The following is a 24,948-nucleotide window of genomic DNA, read 5'->3' as shown; positions in this document are numbered from 1 at the left end:
ATACAACAAGGAAAAGTGAGAATTTATAGCCAAGGAGTTGGGTGGAGGTGAATGGATGGAAAATTACTAAAAGGGAATTATCAGGGGTAAAAACGGATTCTGGCTAAACTGACATGACAGGGTTCTTGCTGAAGGAAGGACAGGGTGATGGGAGGGGAGGAGGAGGGTGATCAGATATTGAGGGTGAGGGGTTTTGACTAAAGATCTTAGGGGACCACCTTAGAATTCTACCTTACACAACTGGGAAAAATTATACTTTGAAATTTAGGGAAAAAAATATTTCTGGAACCAGAATATATATCCACACTGTTAAGTGTAGGTATTATACTAAAGTCAGTTTTAGACCTATGATATCTCAAAAAATTAACCTTCCATCCAACATTTCTCAGGTAGACACTGAAAGATATGACTACAAAGCAATCTCAATAATTATACTATGAATGAAACATCCAACCAGCATCTATTTTTTCGAATGCTTTGCAATTTTCTTTTCAATTTATCATTTAACTACACAAATAAATTACTGCTAACAGCCTGAGTTGAGGATAGCAGGTATTCATGTGACAATTCTAATTAAAACTGTGGGTTGACTCCCCATTATTTTAAATGTCAAATGACAGGTAAAACACTGTTTTCTAGATAAATATAACACATATCTAAAAGATCGTTTAAGCACAGGTGTCAGCAATAGCAAAGTCTTTGCTGGTAACCAAAAAAGAGAACAAGATTATCTATACATTATTTTGGGAAATACTGACAGAACAAGGTTATAAAAATGAACAAGAAAACAAAAAAATTGTCCTTATTTCTTTTATTTTCACCCAATGAAAATGAGTTATCCCCATTTCTATGTGAAAAACTACATTAAATTGTCTATGAGAATTGATTATACAATAATACAGAAATCACAAATTGAATATGAAATATTTGGTAAATAGATTTGGAACAACTAGCTTAAGAAAGCCAACTGATATTTTTTACATCAAATTAAATTTAAGATGAATTACTCATTAGATATTTGAAAGATTATTCTGTTATAACTGTGGAAAATGGACTGCATAAAACTAGAGAAAAGCATTAGTTGGGAAACTAATACACAGAGAATGAGAAATGACAAATGAGAAATAAGGGATTAAAAACAGATGAGATAGATCCCGGGGCGGGGGGGGGAACTTGATGGTAAAAATAAATCTGGAATATGCACTTTCAGACTTTATGTAAATGGTTAATGGTTCTCTTAACTGAAGTCAGACTATGTGAGGAAATGCATATGGAACAAAGACTTTGAGTTCAGCATGTGATGTATATGATCCCAGCCAGAACTGGATAGTAACAGTCCAAAATTCACATAACATGTCTGGGATGGAAATAGAGAATTAGTAGACTTCTGCTTCTACATAGTATTTGAAGTGATAGGAAAGGATGAAATGATTCAGTAAGACGATATAAGTTATAAGAAAGGTAAGCACAGAATCTCAGAGTGGTGACAAGATTACAAGCAAAATACTGTGCCCTAGAAAGCACAGAAGAATTGCAATAAGGAGTATGATGTCAAAAATATGAAATGCAACTGAGAAAACTTAGAAGACATGAAATGCAATGAAATCTCTAATTTGGGCAATTAAGAGGCTATTGGAGGCCTTAGAAAAAAGCTTCAAAAGAAGATAGAGGAAGAAGAGATCATGTGGAAGGTATGATTGAGACAGGAGGAGAAATCAGTATTTCAATCTTGGAGCAAAATCCACAATTTTAAGATTCTCTCATGTGATATTCTGTGAGCTTTTATTTATCATAGATCACTATATATTTAAGTGGCATTAAATCTGGTCCTTTAATTCATAAAACAATCAAATTTTACTTCATAATTCAAGGGTCCTTAACTTTGTTTTATTTTTTCCCCAGAAAATATCAGTAAATACAATCTGACTCTATGTTTGCTTGATAGCTGAAAATACTGCTATGTCTATATATGAATTCTGGTGATATCAGGGTATTTCTTTCTTTTATACTTTGCTGCTTTTGACTTCAGTAAAAAACTGAGGGACATTTTAAAATATCTTTTTTTTTCTCCTAAGGAGAGATAAACTATCTTTGAAGTTTCTCCATTAAAATGTAGTAAGCATACATAAATCACAGAAGAAATAGGAATTCATAAATAATCTGGCAAAAATAATGAACTGATTATTTCTTTAATATAATATGATACTGGTGAGTCAAAGACCCTCACATTCTAGATGTATTGTTGTTAGAAGAGAATCACTATTGATCAGGTGGGACAATGGAACAGACATAAAATATTGTCTCATGAGATGTCACTGGAAGATACCCAACGGAGATATGAAGAACTGCAATGCTGTGAAATTTTATACCTTAATAGAGATGAACCTTTGAAGATTTCCAAGCATGTTGAGGTTATTGGGGTTTGAAAAAGATTTAATTAAGAAGCAAACTTAGTAAAATCATTCTCCAAGCAAAATCAAGATTCTGGAATTTAATTTATGACCAATACATACTATAGGTCATATCTGTTATTAGAAATTCACAAATGTAATGTAAAGTAACTTGATACCATTTGATGATTTTCCCATGAAAATTACCTAAGCTAGAAAAAAAGGGAACAATAAAAATAATGTGATAAAATGGTCTCATTTCTCTAGCATAAAATGCATAGTTTACTCCAGAAAACAAGGAAGCCAGATTGTTAGGTGAGGATCAACAGATTCCATAGTTAATAGCTTTCCAAAAGTCAAGTGTCTGGGATTCAGAGAGATAAAGGAATATCTCAGAAGCTACTCATATATATTATACCTAAGGGCAATTCATTTATACGATGGAGAATTCATAAGGGAATTAAGGAGAGTTGATGGAGAAAAGGATCAATGTGAGCACACATACATATATAATATTTTTCCTTGTATCAAGAAAAGCAAAAAAAAAAAGTATAAAAATACATGGGAATTAAAATTCACATAAGTGACTTCACTATAAAATTATAAACATTGTATTAGTGGCCATACACCATACACAAAATCAATACCACATGGAAGACAGTTTTACATCTTAAATGTTTACAGGTCTGTTATAACAGTGACCAACTCATAAGAAAGATAATGGATTAAATTTTGCTTCAAATTTCTTATAAAATCTTCATGAAAGAAATTTATGAAAAAAAAACTGCTTTGATTAGTCAATATTCTGAGATCAACAATTTTTGAGGCATTGATCACATCCTCTACTGGATTAGGGAAGACACCATTCACAAGTACATGTAGTTGACTCATCTTGGTAGACCCTCTTATTTGTTTATCATGGATTCATCTCTACATTAAAGCTGTGACTTCCTTCTGGCAGAACTTATGCTTTCTATATTTTGTCTTACTATAACCCAAATAATCTTCCTTATCTTCATACATTACACTAGGAGTGAACTGGAAATACAATGACCTTATACATTATACTAAGAGTAAATTGGAAATACAATGGCATTATGGGGAACTTTTGACATGTCAAGAAAAATACATTTCAAAGGAAGTCTGAGGTAAAACAAAATAACAAATAACCTATGGCCAATTTTCTTTTATAAATATACTAAGGGCCTAAAAACAAAACACTGATTCTAAGGTAGACACTCTCAACAACTCTTTAGCAAAAAGAGGAAAAATAAAACTCATTCCAAACTGAATTTTTCCCTCCTGTACATTTTTTTTTCTCTAGATGGACTAATCCTTACCCATGAATTATACTACTGCTACTCCTTCTACTCTTTCCCCAGGCCCTCTAAATAAGTCAACCATTCCTCAGAATATTTCTCAAATAAAAACAACAATGAAATATCACTGAACACCTGTTAGAGTAATTATGATCAAAGAGACAAAAAAATCACAAGTGTTGGTGACAATGTGGAAAAAAGACAATTTCTGTATACTACTGAGAATGTAAACCAACAGAGTCATTGTGGAAAACAGTATGAAGATTCCTAAACAAATTTTAAAACAGAACTACTATACGGTCCAGCAATATATTCAAAGGAGTTGAAATCAATATCTCAAAGAGATACTAAAACTCCCATGTTCATTGCAGCATTATTCACAATTGCCAAGACAAGGAAACAACCTAAGTGACCATCAGCACATGAATGGATAAAGAAAACGTAGTGTTCAGCCATAAAAGAAGGAAATCCTGCTATTTGCAGCAAAATGGATGTATCTAGAGAGTATAAATCTAAGAGATATAAATCAGTCAGAGAAAGACAAGTATCATATGTGTCACTCAAATGGAATTTAAGAAACAACTGAACAAAGAAAAAAGGAGACAAAACAACAACAACAACAACAACAGAAACAGACTCTTAAATATAGAGAACAAACTGGTGGTTACCAGAGATGAGGTGGGTCAGAATGGGTAAAATAGATGAAGGGGATTCAAAGTAAACTCATCACGATGAGCACTGAGAGCAATGTATAGAATTATTAAATCACTATTCTCTACACCTGAAACTAATATAACAATGTATGTTAATTGTACTAGAATGAAAAACTTTTAGGGGCACCTGAGTGGCTCAGTCAGTTAAGCATCTGACACTTGATCTCACCTCAGGTCGTGATCTTATGGTTCATTAGATCAAGCCCCACACGAGTCTCTGCATGCATGCTGCAGAACCTGCTTGGTATGCTCGCTCTCTGTCTGTCTCTCTGCCCCTCCCCTGCTCATGCTCTCTTTTTCTCTCTCAAAATAAACACTTTTTTAAAAACATAAAGAAAATATAAAAGACATAGCTGTTTCCAAAAAATTATGAGCCAAAAAAAATCTATAAACATTGGCAAAATAATTACAGTAAACTTCTAAGTGTCCAGATTTATTCTTCAAACTTTTAACTAAAGTTTTCTATACCTTCCTAAGCTGAAGTCAAAGCATTTTTGAAATAGTCATAATCTGATTAATAGACAATGAACTACCTTTTTATGCCCCCCTAGAAATGCACCAATTTTACTTAAAAAAATCTCAGTGGTCAAACATCTACATTTCTTCCAAATTCAGTAATTAATTCACAAAACACCAATTCCTTATTTCCCATTAGTACCTAAACCATATTCTCCTTGGTGCCATCTAAGGTCAAATTCTTTACTTTAATATATCTATGCTTAACTTTGATTAGAGTTCAAACTGATAAAAAAAAATAGTATTTATTTGCCTTCTCCTGGGAAAATCAATAATTCATCTGGACAGTTATACACCTCGGAGTTCACTGAAAATCTATCCCACTACTTCCAAGTCCTAATAGAAGCTCTGATGAATATACACATTCTTTGAGGACTAATTCTTCCATTAAGTAGATGTCCCCTGAATCTCAAAACTCACTGACTCTATATATCCATTGAGTTAATTAAGAAGAGACTTAACGAGTCTAAGAAAAAATTCTAACTCTATAAAACAACACTTTATTCTAAACCATGATTTATCGACTGAATGAAGGGCATTATCCAAGGGAAGACTACTATACAAATTGTCCTACACTTCTCAAGATGAACAACTAAAATTTAAAAAATTTCTCATATTAAACAGATATTATAAATAAAATACACCAAAATTTTTTGAAATAGGAATGCTCTTATATAATGTGACTAAATCAAACATCTCAGAACTACTCCATGGATCACAGAAACTGAAAAGGCCTCAAGTAAGCTCAAAATATCTCATCAACAGCCATTTATATGGTCCCACCAAATCATTATAAACCTCTCTTTTTGTATGTACAAGAAAGATTAGGCCATGCTCTAGGGCATTAACTCAATAATGCAGCACATGTCAAAGGCCACTGCTTATAACCTAACTAAGCAGGCTATAATAAAGGCTTATCCTTTGCTTGTCACAAAGAATGTGCAGCCTCTGATAAATTAGAAAAAAAAAAATATTCAGCTTTAAAACTTATATCCATATGAAAACCTATACAGGGATGTTTACAGCAGTTTTAATCACAGCTGCCAACACTTGGAAGTAACCAAGATGACTTTCTGTAGGTAAATGGATAAACTGTGATACATCCAGACAATGGAAAAATAATTCAGAGCTAGAAAGAAATGAGCTACTAAGCCATTGGGGAAAAACAAACAAACAAACAAACAAACAAAAAACAACACAACACCACGGAGGAAGCTTTGATGAATATTACTAAATGAAAACAGCCAATCTAAAAAGGCTACATATTGTATGATTCCAGCTATATAACATTCTGAAAACGGCAAAGTATGGAGACGGTAAATAAGATCAGTGGTTGTCAGAGGCTAGTGAGGAGGGAGGGATGAATAGGCAAAGCTTAGAGGATTTTTAGGGCAGTGAAAGTACTCTGTATGATTCTATAATGATCAATACATGTTGTTATACATTTAATGACAAACCTATAGAATGTACAACACCAACAGTAAACCCCAATGCAAACTATGGACTTTGGATGGTTAACTACGTGTCAATGCAGGTTCATCAATTATAACAAACATACAACTATGGCAGGGGAACACTAATAATGGGGAAAGCTCTGCATGTGTGGGGGCAGGGGATATATGAAAAATCAATGCATTCACCTTTCAGTTTTACTGTAAACCTAAAACTGCTCCAAAAAATTGAGTTAAAAAAAAACTATTCATTTTTCATGCTAAAATCACCTTCAGATTTGATGTATCACATCCTGATTACATTATGCCACCTTTGTACGCATCACCTACATACAATCTCTACTACTAACTGAAATCATTCAAAAATGTTGTTTAAATATAATAGCTAATTAAATATAGTTTAAACATAAAATATTAATACTTCTCTTCCCCATATTGAACACACATCTAATCTCTCAATTAACTGAGTTTAATATCCTTATTTGATGGAGAACCTAGTAATTATGTTTCTCTAGTTCCAGAACCACTCATTTTCAGAACATATTTAAAAATTCTCAGTTAAAATCCTTACTAGATATGTCTCACCTCACAAATTAAGAGGGAAAATATAAAGCTGGTTATTGAATAACGACAGCAGATTCCCTTGCAGAATCAAACTTCTTACCAGAAGAAATCAACTCAAGTGACTAAACCTACGGCCCTCTGTAGGGCATGTCAATTTGATTAATATAAAAGGCTAAATATAATCACAGATACCGGATAGGTTTTCATAATTCAAGACTTTGACATGAAGTAGGAAAACAAAGATGATTCTTACCCTCCTCAAGTGTTCCTATGTAAATTGGACAACAAATATATAAATTGCTTGATGTTTGCTGCTATCTGAGAACTTATGGTTATAAAAGTAAAAACGCACCATAAAAGACCAAAAAAAATGAATCTAGAAGGAATGTTTATTCATGTCATTATACTTAACCCATTTATTGCTGATAAAGTCCTATGCAAAGACCTCTTATAAAGCAAATGAAAAATCCATGGAGAAACTTAAAAATTCAATTTATGGATACACAAAATTTGGTCACCAGTTCTGAAATGCAACATACTGAGAAGTACTGGGTTGTAAGATAAGTAATAGCAAAGTTAGGATGGCTGAATAGTGGCATAAGATAACCTCAACTCTCCCATGAGATAACCTATGGTAAAAAGAACTGTCCACAATATTAGTCAAACATTGTTGTCAAACTCTTAATATCAGAAGATATATCTAGTTCATGTCTTATCTACAGCTAACATAATCTTGAAAATTTGTAAAGTTTGGACACAGACAAGAATTGTGTTCTGATGGACCTCACTGAAGATCTCTCTCTATATTTTTATACAATTGCTTTCCCTATGAATTATGAACATGTAGTGATAATCTATTTTTTCCAGATTTATGGCCTTCAAGTCCCAAATGCTACCACTACCTCATTTCCTATTACCTTTAGTTGTCTCAGACTTCTCTAAAAGCAAGGTCAGAATTTCACATGACATATATCAATGGAAGACATAGTAGCTCTAAGAACCAGGTGAGACTCAGTTATTTCCCTAAGTCCCATAATTTCCTGATATCCCAAAGGATGTATGTAATACACTGCAAATGTATGAAACACTAGGGCCATAAGGGGCAAACTTTAACCAGTAGAAGACAGAAAGAGCTGGCAAATTCCCTGATAGAAGTATTCCCAGACTTCCTTCCTCAAATGGATTATTCCAAAATGCAGTCATTACAGATTACCTCTCCAAATATATGGTGTATGACCTAGCCACAAGCTAAGTACTCTTTTGAAGCTATGGTCATCTCTAAAATACATCATCTTTATTTGATTTTCCTCTATTACTGGGTTGCTTCCTTTCTCCTCACTTTTGATCCCTGGGATGGAATATTTATTTTAGCTTCTGTTTTCTAGAAAACCTAGGCTAAGGCAATTGAGGCCATAAAAGACTCAGTAGGCCAGCAGACTGGGAATTCAATATTACATTATCCACTTGTCAGAAAGCAACAGGAAAACCTATTGCTAGCAATAACTGAGGTAGTATTAGTCCCTGAAATGCAGTGGAACCACAATTACTAAAGCCCTTACTTGTGGTTAATTAGAATAACACATAGGTAGAATGCAAGGAATTCAAAGATAAAGAGATACTATTCTCATCAGTATGTTGTATTGATAATTATAAAAAATCTGATATTTGATGGTTCTATTGAACATCATGGGAGGTCTTGGGGAAAAAAAAAAAAAGATGGGTTCTAGGTAGCTATTTGCCAACAGATGTTATGCATGAAATCAGAATTTAAATGGTACCTTTAAAGAAGACTGCTCTCTTACAGCCATAGGGAACACTGCTAAAAATTTATCTGATTATCAGGCTACAGTGCTGTAAAGGAAAATGATGTGCAATGATCAAGGTCTTTCAATTGTCAAATAAATGTCTTAATAGAGAAAGAATGGGGCCCTATAGGTTAGAAAAATGGAGTAATTTAACCTCTGTATCTCCTTTAACCCTCTTGGCCAAAAGCAGCACTGCTGTCCTCATGCTACAGTAAGTATTCTGCAAATACTGCCTGAAACTGTGCAATACTTTGAACTGAAGCCATTGTCTCAAAAGACAATGACTGTTCTCTTCAATACTTGTTACCTCATTGCCACAAGGTTGATAATCAGAGTCAGGCCTCAGTATAACCCAAAAAGTATAACTTTTGCTCAGGGAAGAAATCACATACTTGCCAAAGGAATTGTAGAGACTGATAAATGTACCAGAGAAATTAAGGTCAGTGTGTGTGAAAATGGATCTTGATGGTGTGGCAACCCAGAGAAGTGTGTAAACAGCTAAAAGGGAGATGATAACATACATAGACAAAAGAGAGCGAGAAAGAGTTTACAAATGGCACTGACATCAGTTTCCATGATAAGTAAAAAAAAATATATTGGAGACATTTTCAGGAACTGATGTCCTCTCTAAAAATTTGTTATCATAGATATCAATTCATAGTGGAAACTCATGGAGAACAGGTAATTAATAGACCCACCCTGTGGTTATTTATTCAGGCTATACCTGCATAATTGGGACGACATACTTAGAAGCTAACAGAAAGGCTCACATTGGTTCCACGATCTGTAGTATAAGGGCCATTTTATAGGAAAGGCTAGGTGGATGAACTGAAACTGCCACCTCTCCCCACTAGCCCAGATAGTAAATTGGAAGCCATATCCTGGGAGGAACAGGGAAGATCAATGCCACCAGCAAAGAGTTGAGGAGTGGTAAATTCCATCCTATCTCCATTCAAGTCATCTGCATTGTCTCTGAAAAATCAGATGAATCATGGGTGATAAATGTTGACTAATCAGGCCATACTCCAAACTGAAGATGCCATTGCCATATGCTGTATCTTTGCAGAAACTTATCAGCACAGACAGTCACATGGTATATTCTGGGAGGATTCCCCGCCCCCCCACAACCTTACAGAATAAAGAGAATTAAAATCCCTGTCTTGATTCAGGATTATACTAAATCTTAAAGTCTCTGTCAGAATATAGTCCTCAAGGACTTTGGTTATCTTGACATTCCAGTGAAAAATCATCCTAGTTGTCAATATTATGACACCATGCTAATGACACCACATAAAATTTGACAAGCATTCTAGATGCTCTGATAAAATACATGCATGATAGATGGGGTATAAACCTAATGAAATTATAGGAACTGCTACAATGTTTACGTTTTTATAATAAATTCTACCTAATATCAATTTGTTCTTTCTATGGTTTTTTCATACTGAAATTGTTTGCTTCCCATGCTTGCAATGACTTTGATACCAGTATACAAGAAATTACATACTTATTAATTTATTTATACACTATCCTACATAATACTTTCTTGCAACAAATGCCATGGGGTTCATCATTCTGACATTGTATCCATCCCCAGACACAGGTAGCCTAACAATATATTTAAATGGCCTATTGAAAGTTCATCAAGGGTGTCCCAGCTCAGGAATAATACTTTCAGGGTTTGAGTGCTGTCTTCTGGGGTGCAGTATACACAGTGAACCATTGGCAAGTATGTAGGACCATCTCCCAATAACTATAATTTACAGGTCCTGGAAATAAAAGGTAGAAATCAGAATTGGCTTCTCTATCACTGCCAATAATCCACTTGATGAGTATTTCCTTTGTATTCATAAAACCTTAAACCCTCTCAACCTAGATGCCCTAATTCCTACGGGTAAACACTTCTGTCAGGGAACACAGCAAAGTTTCCATTAAATTGGAAGCTGCAGCAGACACTTGACCACTTGCACTTTTCATACCAGTGTACCAGTGAGCAAAGAAAAAGGTTGCTGTAGCATGAAGTGATCATGAAGTTCTAGGTCTGGTACTAAATCATGGGGAAAAGGAGAAATATTTCTGAAACCCAGGTGATTCATTAGGTGTCTTCAATGCTTCTACACCAAGTCATACTGGTAAATGGACAATTAAAGCAAACATGGCTTCAGGCACCTGGGTGGCTCAAACAGCAGAGTGTCCAACTTCAAATCAGGTCATGATCTCGCAGTCCGTGGTTTTGAGCCCTGCATTGGGTTCTGTGTTGACAACTCAGAGCCTGGAGCCTGTTTCAGATTCTGTGTCTCCCTCTCTCTCTGCCCCTCCCCTGCTCGTGCTGTCTCTTTCTGTCTCAAAAATAAACCGAAAAATAAAAATTAAAAATAAAAAAAAAAACAAACATGGCTTCAAAAAGACAAGGAAGCTAAAAAGCTCAGTTCCCTTGGGGAAGAAAATATGAGTTATACCATCAAGAAAGTAACTCTGACCAGCCAAAGGTGGTGAGGGAAATCTAAAATTAGTGAGTAGGAAAAAATTATAAATATCAATTATAGTGTTCTATTACAACATCACAAATGACTTCCAAATCTATGACTTCAAAAATCAATGTTATTATGTCTCATCATTTTGTGGGAAGGGCTTGCTCAGGCAGTTCATCTCTGCTCCTCATAGCATAAACTAAAGAAGCTCTACAGGGGCTGGAGGAGCTATGGGCAGGATGGCTCACAGTGCTTGCAAGTTATTACTGGTTGTTGGCTGGGAGGAAGTAAGAGGTAGCTGTCAGCTGGGAACTAAATAGAGCCTTTTAGCCATGAGCTTCAGTTCCACTCTATGGAGTTCATGAGCTTCTTCAGCACATGCAAATCTGTTTTAAAAAAGTGTTTTGGAGCACCTGAGTACTTAAGTTGGTTTAGCATCCAGCTCTTGTTTTGGCTCAAGTCATGATCTCATGGTTCCTGGGCTCAAGCCCTGAACTGGGCTCCATGCTGACAGTGAAGAGCCTTCTTGGGATTCTCTCTCTCTCCTTCTCTCTAGCCCTCCCCATCTCATGATCTCTCTATTTATCTCAAGATTAAAAAAAAAATACATTAGTTTAAAAGGTTTAATTTTTTCTTTAAAAATAATAAAACAAATGTTCAAAGAGATAAAAATGAAAGCTGCAAGTCTATTTCTGACATAGGATCAGAAGTCCCATAAAGTTGAGGAGATATTTGCAAATGACATATTGTATAAAATCTATAAAGAGCTTATCAAACTCAACACCAAAAAATAAATAATCCAGTGAAGAAATGGGCAGAAGACATGAATAGACACTTTTCCAAGGACATCCAGATGGCTCTCAGACATATGAAAAGATGCTTAACATCACTCGTCATTAGGGAAATACAAATCAAAACCACAATGAAATACCACCTCACACCTGTCAGAATTGCTAAAGTTAACAATTAAGGAAACAAAAAATGTTGGCAAGAATGTGGAGAGACAGGAACTGTTTATACAGCCTTTCTGGAAAATAGTATGAATTGTGGCACTTGGATGGCTCAGTGCTAATGGCTTAGAGGCTGAAGCCTGCTTCAGATTCTGTGTCTCCCTCTCTCTCTGCCCCTCCCCTGCTCACACTTTGTCTTTCTCTCTCAAAAATAAACATTAAAAAAAAAGTATAAAGTTTCCTTGAAGAATTAAAAACAGAAATACCCTACAACCCAGTAACTGCTCTATTAGGTATTTATCCAAAGGATACAAAAATTCTGATTCAAAGGGGTACATGCAACCCAATGTTTATAGCAATGGTATCAACAAAAGCCAAATTATAAAAGGAGCCCAAATGTCATATGGACTGATAAGTGGACAAAAAAGATGTGGTATATATATATATATACATACATACACACACACACACACACAAGGGAGTATTACTTGGTGATCAGAAAAAGAATGAAATCCTTCCATTTGCAACAATGTGAATGGGATTAGAATGTATTATGCTAAGTGAAAAAACTTAGGCAGAGAAAGACAACTATCATATGGTTTCACTCATATGTGGAATTTGAGACACAAAATAGATATCATAGGAGAATGGAAGGAAAAATAAGATAAAAACAGAGATGGCAGCATACCATAGAGACTCTTAAATACAGAGAACACATTGAAGGCTGCTAGAGGGCAAGTAGATGGAGGATGAACTAAATGGGTGATTAGCATTAAGGAGGGGCACTTGTTGGGATGAGCACTGGGTGTTATATGTAAGTGATAAGTCAGTGGGTTCTACTCCTGAAGCCAATACTACACTGTATGTTAACTAACGTGAATTTAAATAAATAAACTTAAAAAAGAAGTTCCAGGAAGTTTATTCTTTTGCTTTATGTTAGTTAAGGAAATTACTGACACTAGCCTAGATTCAACAAGAGAGCAACTGGACTCAATGTCAATGAATGGAGAAGCAAAGATTCTGTGGCTACCTTTAATCTCTGATCCCAAGATCAGTTATAACAAAAGGAATTGCAGGTTGATGTGTTAATCCTCTTAAAGCCTTCTTTAGGAGCTAATTTATGCTTCTTCCCTAGTATTTTAGTCGTATCTATTCTTCTGGGCCTTGCCCAATCTCCTTTCCTTCCAAAGAGTGGCACCTTTGGAAGATCCAATCAATTCTTAGTTTACAAAGCCTGGCCACTCTAATGGTCACATTTACTTCATCTTCTCCACTTGTCACCGTGTTGAGACACCTCCAGTTGTCTCACTTGTCCCTAAAGACAGGAATTGGATTTGGGCTTACTTGGGTTGTTACTTTTCATGGCAGAATCCACAGATGCTCTAACTTCTAAATCCAACCTGATTGTGTTCAAAAAGGCTCTATCTTCCCATGGACTGTCTATTTTAAAAATAATAATTTCACTGAGCTACAATTCACATGCCATAAAAGCCACCTGTGTAATGTATACAAGTCAGTGATTTTTAGTATAGTCACAGAATTTGACAGCCATCCCTAGGATCTAATTTTAGAACATTCTCATCACCCATAGTTTGAATTTTGATCTATGAGAGAGAGGATGAGAGGCAGCCAGGAGATAAAGTCCTCACCTTCTATCCAGTGACAGACTGTTTTGAAATGCAGTAGTTCCATATGGCTTCTCTGGAGATGTTCTGCTTGACCAAACAACCAGCTGTGATTTCTTGTAAAACAGGTGACAACTCAGTAGTGTAACATCTTCTATTTGATTTCCATCCTGTCTTCCTCACTTGCCCTACCCTATGCTCTTAATTTCCTAGAACCAAAGTACCTAATAAAGTGTTAGCATTTAAGCTTTGCACCAAGCTCTGTTCTCTAGGATGTGGGTAAAACACACAGCATTCAAGAATCTCCACATTCTGACTTCCATCATGTCTCCCTCCACATATACAACCACAATGTGTTATCCCTTAGTTTCTTCAGACTACTCTTTTTCAAGCACTCTGCTCCTTTCCCTATACTATTCCTTCAGTTTATAATATATAACATACTTTGCTATTTTATCACTCATAAAAAATTTGTTTTTTTCTTTTAAGGCTAAGAGGAAAACACGTTTTAATCATTCCTTTCAGCTCTGTCTTCCACTTACACCTCTAGTAAAGCATTTACTGTATCCTACCTTCAATCATAGCCAAATTGCATCACCTCCTAATTAAGACCTCTTTGGGAGGAGGCTCCTTGTTTATTCTGCTCTAACTTTGTACCCCCAAGTTTCTTGGCATAGTAGCTTGCACATAATGGGGAAATCAACCAATGGTGAATTGAATATCAAGTTCCATAAGAAAAAAATAGCATTTCAGACTGATATACTGGTATTAATTTCAAATGAGGTTAGCACAGTTATTAACCATCTAACTGTCTCTGAAGGTTTCATGTTGTAAAAAGCCTTTAAAATCTTCAAAGAACTGTTTCCAGAAGATGGGAATTATTTCACTGTATTTCTCTTAGCATGAAGAAAAACCATACTGCAGTTGAAAAATAAAAAGTCATATATATATTCAGTTCTGTACTAGGTAGAATTGCTTAAAAATTCTTTTTTTTTCCCAGAAAACAGTTTTGACTGTATCTCCAAGAAAAGTAAAGAACATAGGAATTTAATAAACCACAGAGAAACTTTAGCTGACAAGGAAATATTACTTTAACCACAATATCCTACTTTTCTCAAAAAATTCAGAATCGCTTCCCCATAAAGATGTATAATTATGAGGTATTAGCTAACACTGAGTTCTAATCAGCCTCTAACAAAAAATTTTGAAGGGTTTATTGCCTTGTAAGTTTCCTGCTTTCTAATATTAGACAGTCACTAAAGAAGGGTCTGTTCTGCAGCAAATCAGGCTTTGCCATAAACAGCAGTGGGCTAGTACATTATTAAATAGTGTTATGCTAATTGCATTCCATCTGGAACGTAAACTATAATGTTTAGTGGAATTTATTAATGTGATTCACTATAATTTGCAAGACACCAAAACAAGTTCAAGTTCTTACATTATACTAATAATTAAATGGCGGCTAATTTTTTTTTAAGTTTTTATTTAAATTCCAATTAGTTAACATACAGTGTAGTGTTAGTTTCAGGTGTGCAATTCAGATTCAACACTTCCATACAACCTCTGGAGCTCACAAGTGCACTCATTTAAATGATGGTAAACAATGGATAATGACATGGTGCCAGTGTGTGTATCACCCACATGACATTCTAATAAACTGCCACTTAGAAAGCTCATGTTGAAATGTTAAATAAATGGCTTTTGCTCTTAGCAGGGGAAATCAAGCCGCCCAAGCAGGTGATAGTAGGAGCTCAAATAATTGAAAGATCAGAGAATCAGACATTAACCTCTTCAGCTATTTCAGACACTGCTCAGGAGTCTTCCTAAAGAATGGTGTACCTTTTACTCCTAATTCAGAACGAGGTGATATCCAAGAAGGAACCAGGATTGTTACAATATAGAACAAATCAGAAAATCAGATAAAACTACAACTGCTACAGAGACATTAACTCATCTCAAGACAGGTGGATAGGTGACTTTTAAGAATATTTGTGTCAGCTAGGATTATAAATGGCCAGTCCTTTGAGGAAGCTTTGCAAATTTTAGATGAGTTCTCTGAATCTGGGCCATTTTCTCAAAATTCAACTTTCAGAATTTTAGACTGGATTGAACTTCTTAAATGTTATTTATGGCAAAACAGTGTTATGTTGGTGGAAAGGTCATGGTCCTCACTGACAAAAATTGCTAATTACATAATATTTATGTTCATTACCAATACTTGGCACGCTTATTTTCCCTTTTGTATCCTATATATCTTTTTATATTCATTCTGTTCTGATTCCCAGACCACCTGTAGCTATAAAAATTTTATTCTAAGAATGATATGAATGGGACTTCTATAGCTTTTCAGCAATAAATATCAAGTATGTAACATAGTTCCTGGAATGTAATTGGTGCTCAGTAAATATTTGTTGAGCAAACAGAAGGATGAATGGAATAAATGCATAATAAAAAAAAGACAAAAGTTTTATCGACCCCTTGATTATATTTCTCCATGTACTTGTACTGTCTTTTAGCAACAATATATCAGAAAGAGAAGTTAACATTAAGTCATTTTACATTTAAATGTTGTAAGATAACTTTGACAACATGATAACCATACAGTCTGAGTCATGCTTAATATTTCTTAGGGCTAATTTAGTGTCTGTCTGCTATCTGTAAAGATTTACACAGGAATTAAAACTACATCCAACTAATATCAGTAAGACTATGAAGACATTCTCACTTGGGTCTTCCTTTTGGAAAAGCACATGGAGTTAGGTTGGTAACCAGGTCAAATAAAATATCTACAGCAGATGAGGCTTTTGCCATATACCATCATATGGTAAAGAATATCTAAGTAGACTGATTAGGTATGAGGATTTTACTGCATCTGGTGCATTAATCCAACAGATGACTCTGAGATATCACTTTAAGTTAAAAGAAACAAAACAAGACTTAAGCTATATGCCAATTCACTTCAGCCCTTCATAGCAGAACATATTTCAAAATGATTCCACAACTGCTGAGTGAACATGTTACTCCACTGGTAAATAACATTAATTTCTTATTAACATCATGTTCACAAGAATTAAAAGGGTGGAGAACAAACAAATGTTTGTCTAGGCCCAGGCAAAGAAGAAGAGAAAAGTAGAGAAATAGTGAGTTTTCAAAAGTTTTAAAATAAGATTGACATGAAATTCATCTACATTTATATTTAAATAAAGTATAAGGGGCGCCTGGGTGGCTCAGTTGGTTAAGCATCTGACTCTCAGTTTCGGCTCAGGTCAGGATCTTGTGATTTCATTCTCTCTCTCTCTCTGCCCTTCCCTTGCTCATGCTCTGTCTTTCTCAAAATTAATAAACTTAAAAAATAAAAATAAAGCATAAGAATTTTATCAAAAAGATTGAAGTGAAAAAAATACTGAAATGAATAGATCCAGACCACTGTTTTTTTTTTTTTTTTTTTACAAATAGTTTATTGTCAAATTAGTTTCCACATAACACTCAGTGCTCATCCCCATAAGTGTCCTCCTCTATGCCCATCCCCCCCTCCCCCCAGACCACTGGTTTTAAGTTTGCTATTTTCATAGTTCAAGGGCCAAAGCAGCTTATAATATAAAAGTAGTATAAGGTCAGAGTATATAACCTACAGTGAGTGAATAAGGGCATGGTACCTCTGTTCAGAGTATCTGGTTTTCAATCAACTCCGACACCTTCTGGTTGTGGAACCTTGAAAAACATTTCCACTCCAATTTCCATATGCTGCACCAAAGAGAGGGGAATACATAATCCCTCAGATTTGAAAGGACTAAATGCATGTAAAGCACTTGGAACATTGTCAGGCATAGTAGTTCATAATCACCAAGGTATGGTTCACAGATTGGGAGGGAAGTCAAACTGGAGATGACAAGACCATGTGGAAGCTCACTGAAGAATCCTGGCAATAAATTACAACAGCAATGTGAAAAAGAGATAACTGATCTAGAGCTACTTAGGAGTTTGATGCTGCAGCACCTGACAACTGTTGGATATGAGTAATGAGATAAAATTACCAAAAGTCATTCTTAGATTCCTAACTTGGACAAGTGAGCCGATGATTAGTACCAGGTGCAGGTACCAGACTACTATAAGAGGGACTGGTTCAGAGAGTAAATTTTGAGATATGTTGAATCTGGAATGCACCTAAAACTTGCAAGTAATGCTATCTGGGAACAGTTGTTTTATGCATATAGAACTCAAAAGATAATCCTGGGCCTGAGATACAAGTTTGAAATCATGAACATATAAGTAATAGTAAACCCATGGACATTTATGAGATTACTGAGACCAAAGATAACAGAGAATGGAAAATTTATTGGGTTCCACAGGAGTTCAGACAGGAATAAAAAATGATAAGGAATAATTCTGTCAAGGTTCTGAAAAAGGGTTTTATTGGCAATGCCAAAAGTGTCAGGATGGGCAAGTAAAATGAGACCCTAACTGCATCCTTCACCCTTTTTCCTGAGTATAACTCCCCTTTCCAGTTCCAAGCTATAACTTTCTACCTGGATGTCCACTAAAATCACAAGCCAGCATCTCCCTAAATGAGCTCCAGAAGCACAGAGTTCATACCACCATTGTAGCCTGTATCACCCTTTGTTCTGATATTCTTTACATTTCTATTACCCTCGCTAGAATACAAAACCCTTAAGGGCAGCATCTTTTATTTTTCTATTTATTCCTTTTATTCCTTTTCATCAATTATTTTATCTCTATATTCTAAACCAAGTACAGTGACAGGCACACAGGATATATGCAAAGTATGTGCATATAAGAGATGAATCCAAATTTTTACTCCCCAGTCAATGACTTCCCAAGTCCATTAATGATTTTGACATCTCAGACCTTCAGAATTATTTTCAACCCCTTATTTTTTCATTATTTCTCTAAATCATTTGCTAAGTAATGTTGACTTTGTCTTTGCAATACCTTTTATGCACCTTTCTTCATTTGCAATTGTACTATCACCATTTTTTTTGAATCCATCATTACCTCAATCTTCCTGATTTTATTTTTCTTCCTTTTCTGCGTCTGCTCATATTACTGCCATTAGTGACCTAAAGTGGAGTTTTGATCATGTTACTCCTTAAACTTTCAAAATCTAAAAAATTAAAACCTCCACAGTACATTTTTTAAAACTTCTAAAATGATTAGAAATTCATAACCTAATCCATTGTATGCCAATCCACCTTTCAAGGCTTTCCTCCCACTGACCCCTGGAGAATTTTGTAGTCTTTCTTAATACCTACCTTTACCCATATATGTTTTTGTAATCTCTAGTTCTTCCAGTTTTCTTCATAAAATTCATAGTACCTAAAATATTTTCCTTTTTTCTTGGTATTTCAACCAATTAAAATCTATACTATTTTCAAGAGCATTATTTTTTTTTAATTATTTGAACATTTATTTATTTTTGAGAGAGAGAGAGAGAAAGCGAGCGAGCAGGGGAGGGGCAGAGAGATAGGGTGACAGAATCTGAAGCAGGCTGCAGGCTCCAAGCTGTCAGCACAGAGCCTGATGTGGGGCTCAAACTCACAAACCATGAGATCATGACTTAAGGCCAAGTCAGATGCTTAACTGACTGAGCCACCCCACACCCCCCTTTTTACATTTCTTTTCAAGAGCAATTTAAAATTTCACTTCTTTTTTGATGTATTTTTGGATCATTTTACCAAAATTGCAAACAATCTCTCTTTAAAGTGTTATCCTTCACATTTCTTACTCCTGACTCTAACTAGATGGTTTCTTGGCACCTCAGCACATCATTTTCAGTACTACATCATTTCTTTATCCTCTTTATCATCTTCCACCCCTTTCTCTAATCTCTTTCTTCACTATCAGCAAGCCAGAAATTTAGATTTTCCCCTTGCTCTCAGTATTCAGTTTGATCTAAAAGCCCTCTAAATAACTCAAATCCATGCCCTCTTTCCTGTCCTTAGAACCCCTTCATTAGTTTCAGTCTTACTCTAGTCTGAATTAGCTAATTAAACCCTTCCACTGAGTGCTCACTAATCACAGAATGAAGCCAAACATTCTCAAAACAGTACTTTTTCACCATATGTCACCAGTCCATCTTATCAGTCTCACCTCCAAATGCTTCCCATCTTCACATGCTCTATTCAGACAAACTGAACTATATTGCATATAGCAAACATACCAAGTTTCTTCATGTCTCCATGTTATTTCCTATGTGACAAATTTTCTTCCTTCTTCTATAGCCCCCACTTTCTTTATCCCTCCTCATATTTAACACCCCACTAAAATTTCACATATTTAGAAAAAAGCCTTTTTCCTTCCCAGACAGCTTATTCTTTTTCTACCACAGTCTTGTATTCATATCCCCAGAATTGTGCATTCTATATTGTCATGCAATTATGTGTTTATATATCTATGTTCTACACTAAAATGAAGACTCTTTGTCCTCAAAATTCCCCTCACTGGCATGTTCTCATTTACTAATACAATGCAGGGCATACAATAAGCACTCAATAAGCACTTGTTGAGTTAAAGACTAGAAAGAATCTTGAGTTAATCTTGAGTTAAACTTTCTGGACTATCTCCAAAAGATTATCAGTTCATTCATTAAAAACTGAAGGTAATTCTATTATAAAGAAAGAGAGTAGACTGGTATTTTCAATCTAGAGGAATAAGGATTAAAGTATTTTGTTGTTGTTGTTGTTTTATGAAGGATAGAATTACTAGAGTTGTTTAGGAAAATCTCTCTTGACATAAAGAAATATAGGAAAGACTTTACATAGTGTTGCTTCTTTCTCCTACATTTTTTCAGCTCACTCCAATTTCTGGAGTCAATATCTAGTTTAAAACCAACATTGGGGGCACCCGGGTGGCTCAGTTAGTTAAGCATCTGACTTCCGCTCAGGTCATGATCTCACAGTTTGTGGGTTCAAGCCCTGAGTCAGGCTCTGTGCTGACAGCTAGCTCAGAGCCTGGAGCCTGTTTCGGAATCTGTATCTCCCTCTCTCTCTGACCCTCCCCTGTTCATGCTGTCTCTCTCTCTCAGAAATAAATAAAAAAATTAAGAAAATTTAAAAAAAAACATTAGGTAATTGCTGAGTTTGTTGTGTACTAATTTTTACTCAGAGTTAATGAACACCAGATAAAATTAAAACATATAGAAAATAAAAAATAATTTATGCTAAATTTTTACCATACTCTTAAATAATAAATTCCAATTCATCCTAACTATGATTCTAATGAGTATAATTATGTTTTATTAAGATATACAATTAAAATAATTCTTTTCATAGGTTCTTTCATGAGGAACTATACATACAAATTTCTTATTAAATTCAGGATGAGATTTATGTATTGTGGTCCAAGTGATTACAATATATTCTGTAAGTAAACAGAATGACCTATGTAAATTATCTTATGGTGATTACATCCGAAGGATATAAAATCTTAAAAGATCACCCAAGAAGATATTAGAAGATGAATTTCACAAATAATACAACTTATATCAAACTATCACCACTAATGTCACTAGCAACTCATTTGAAGATTTCTTCATTAATTCATGTATGTATTCATCAGCCATTCATTAAGCAACTACTTTATGAAAGCTTCTGTCTTTAAGGTTGGTAATATAAATATAAATAAGATGCATAAAGACAGATACTGACAGAATAATGATGAAGCTTATATGACATGCCAAGAAACTGCAAAAAAGGGAGCACTTATCTTGGTCCTGGGTGGTGATAAAGACTGAGTACGGAAAGTAAACATCCCAATCAGTTTTAAAGAATGACTAAGAATTTGCCATATAAAATGAACACTGAGAGCTTATTTAGCTCTAAAGTTCTAAGGACAGAAATGCTTTTGGAGTGAAAATATCCCTCAGAGCATTCCATCTTGTCATCTAAACAAAGCAAACGAGAAGCAACTTGCAAAACTGATATGAAATTTCTTGTAAGTTTTAGTTTTCCTTCTACTGTTATGTCCGTGTGTCATCTAAAGCAATGTCCAACTGAACGCTTCTATTTCATGAAGGCAATTTATAATGTCTAAAAAAAATACTCTCTCTCAAATGTGTGGTTATTCCATTCTACTATAAATTCATCATGTTAGGCATTAAAATAGAGCAGGTGTGTTTTATGATACCCATTAATAAGCTCAGTTAATGTAATTATCATTTTATAAGAGAAAAAACCTGTGACCACAAAAACAAATTATACATAAACTACATAATGCTTTATCACCATTAACAGAGCTTTACCTTCCGTTTTTAAATTGTGTTTAATTAAGGAAACTGACTGAATTCATCACTGGGGCTGTGCCCACTACAGGGCATCGAAGGGAAGGCAGAAGCTTTCTTGCTGGTATTTTTCATTAAGCCCAAAATACCTGCAAGGAATTCCAGTGCTAATTTTATCTTACTTGACCAAAATGATTAAAGAGTCACGTAATGGAGACAGGACTGAGCAATCAAATTTAGATAAGAAAAATCAAGATTTTTTTTCACTGTTACAGGTTTTGGACCTGATACTAAAAAGGAACAGTTTATGTATAATACCAATGTTATAGTTCAAAGAAGCTGTACAAATTAGACTGACAAATTTACTATCAGTGATGAAGTTGAGATCTCAAATTCCATACTGTGACATAAGAAACTTAAATTTTGAAATACAAGAAGCTGTGAAAATATAACTTACATAACTCATATAATTAGCAGATAATCTACTTCCCACAGCTGGTCAGTACAAGAGAAGAGAGAAAGCGCAAGTGAACATGGGATGGGGCCAAATAAGTGACTGTCAAAACAATGTTGATGTGATGACTAAGAAGCTTGACTTCTGTTAATCTGATATTTTATGGTTTGGCTCTTAAACAACTGTCATTATTTATGGCAGACCCACAACCACAACCAAAACAACAAAAAAGAATGAGACAAGAGTCTGCTGAATGAGGTTTTGTGACATGATAAACTTCAAATTTTAACAATATGATTGGCAAGCCTGGTCTGAAAGAAGGATCCACTCTATATGTGCAAAACAAAGATAAACTTTCAAACTTTTAAAAGCCAGCAAACTATAATTCACATGCATCCCCTCAATAAATCTGTCAATATTCTTTACATATCTTCCTTAAATATAAAAAATAATGATAATTGGCTATAAACATATGATTTTGTTTTTCTATTTTTTGACTGATGATTTGGGAAAACAGGAAAAATGCATGACAATATTTTCATTTCTGCTTGTCTTTTTTCTGTAATGCTGACCACGTGACTTGAAATCAGCATTTTGAAAGAAACACATCTCTTTCAATTTTTATACAACAATATTTCAGTCATGCACACAAATATTGGCCACATCTAATTATGGAAAATAACACTATGTTTGTTTTTGTATATAAACAATTCAGAAAATTGTGACCCACACTTGGGATAATGACAATAATAATGATTAGAAAAGATAGTTCTTTGCTAATTTAACATACTACTAATTTCCTAAAGATTTAAGTATCCTATTTTCCAGGAGGCCTTTTGCTCTGACATGAGCAAATAAAATACTTACAATCTTTTTATAACCACTTTAGGAACAAGATTGAATGGAGTTAACCTTGTGCAAATACTGTGAAGTCTTAAGAGAATTATTAAAAAAGAACTGATACGTTAAAGTTTTCTACTACCAAATACGTGCTTTTATAGTCAATATTTACTATTTTAATGAATTGCTTTATTATGCCAAACTATAACATTACATTGAAGTTCCAAAAAAAACTGCCGATATTCCATGCTTAACTGACTCATAGACAAAGATTTAATCATTTTGCACACTCAGTTCATTTTATTTTATATTCTCTACTCCTGAGCTTATTTGTATCTTTGTTGTGTAAAGATGCCCAATCCTCTAACAAAATTAAGTTATATATTTTTCTGTAATGTGTAAAATCAAGACGATATGTACTTTGGGCTGAGAAAAGAATGTAGTAAGTCGCTGCACCTGATTTTGAGACTCTACACAGTTACACTTCATTTCAGTGCTTGTTTGATATCAAACAGCATCTTCATCAACATGTAATAAAAAAACAGTATTACTTAAGGCAAATGAATTACAACCTCAAAGCTTTAAAACTATATTATGTCTACTTTATAGGAAGATTAGGAGGAACTTAACTGACGACCATGGGGGAGAAGAAGGAGGGAAAAGTGGGGGAGAGGGAGAGAGGCAAACCATGAGAGACTCTTGAATGCTGAGAACAAACTGAGTACTCATGGGTGTGGGGGGGAGGGGGGAGATGGGCATGGAGGAGGGCACTTGCGCGGATGAGCACTGGGTGTTATATGGAAACCAACTTGACAATAAACTATTTGTAAAAAAATAAATAAAAAATAAATTTTAAATAAATAAATAAATAATTAAAAAAATAAAAATGTAAAAAACATAAAACTATATTATGTCTACTTTAAAACTGCATCATGATGCTGACTGGATGAAAGCTAAGTTCTACTTCCTGTGGAAGTAATTTTTACCTTGTAGTGACAGAAATCGAAATTTCAATCACTGTAACCTCTGAGAAATTATTTACACTGACTGGATTAAATGTCATTGTGCTTACAACCAATTCAAGTACATTTTGTCATAATGAAACCAACCGGATGATTCTAAAACTGAATTAGGTTCATTCAGACCAACAGCTAAGATAGCATTAATTGTTCACATCATTTATATTTACAAAACATGTCAAGAACATCATAACAGAATCTGCATAAGGAAAAAAAAACGACACAATAAGTTTTCATCTAAAAAAACCAAATAGGGGCACCTGGGTGGCTTAGTTGGTTGAGCGTCCAACTTTCGCTTAGGTCATGATCTTGCGGTTTGTTGGTTCGAGCCCCGCGTCGGGCTCTGTGCTGACTGCCAGCTCAGAGCCTAGAGCCTGTTTCAGAGTCTGTGACTCCCTCTCTCTCTGACCCTCCCCTGCTCATGCTGTCTCTCTCTCTCTCTCTCTCCTAGAAATAAATAAAAAATATTTAAAAAAAAACAAATAAAATGTATGCTGTCTACTAGGATAGGATTTTAACAGCTCAAAATAAATTCTGTAAATAATTTTTAGAATCACAAACATCAGAATCTTGGTTGAATCTTATTATTACATGT

Source organism: Hyaena hyaena, unplaced genomic scaffold (genome assembly GCF_003009895.1).
Source record: "Hyaena hyaena isolate Hyena2069 unplaced genomic scaffold, ASM300989v1 scaffold_153, whole genome shotgun sequence".
In the NCBI taxonomy this organism is placed as follows: Eukaryota; Metazoa; Chordata; class Mammalia; order Carnivora; family Hyaenidae; genus Hyaena; species Hyaena hyaena.
Note: the sequence above shows the minus strand (reverse complement) of the source record.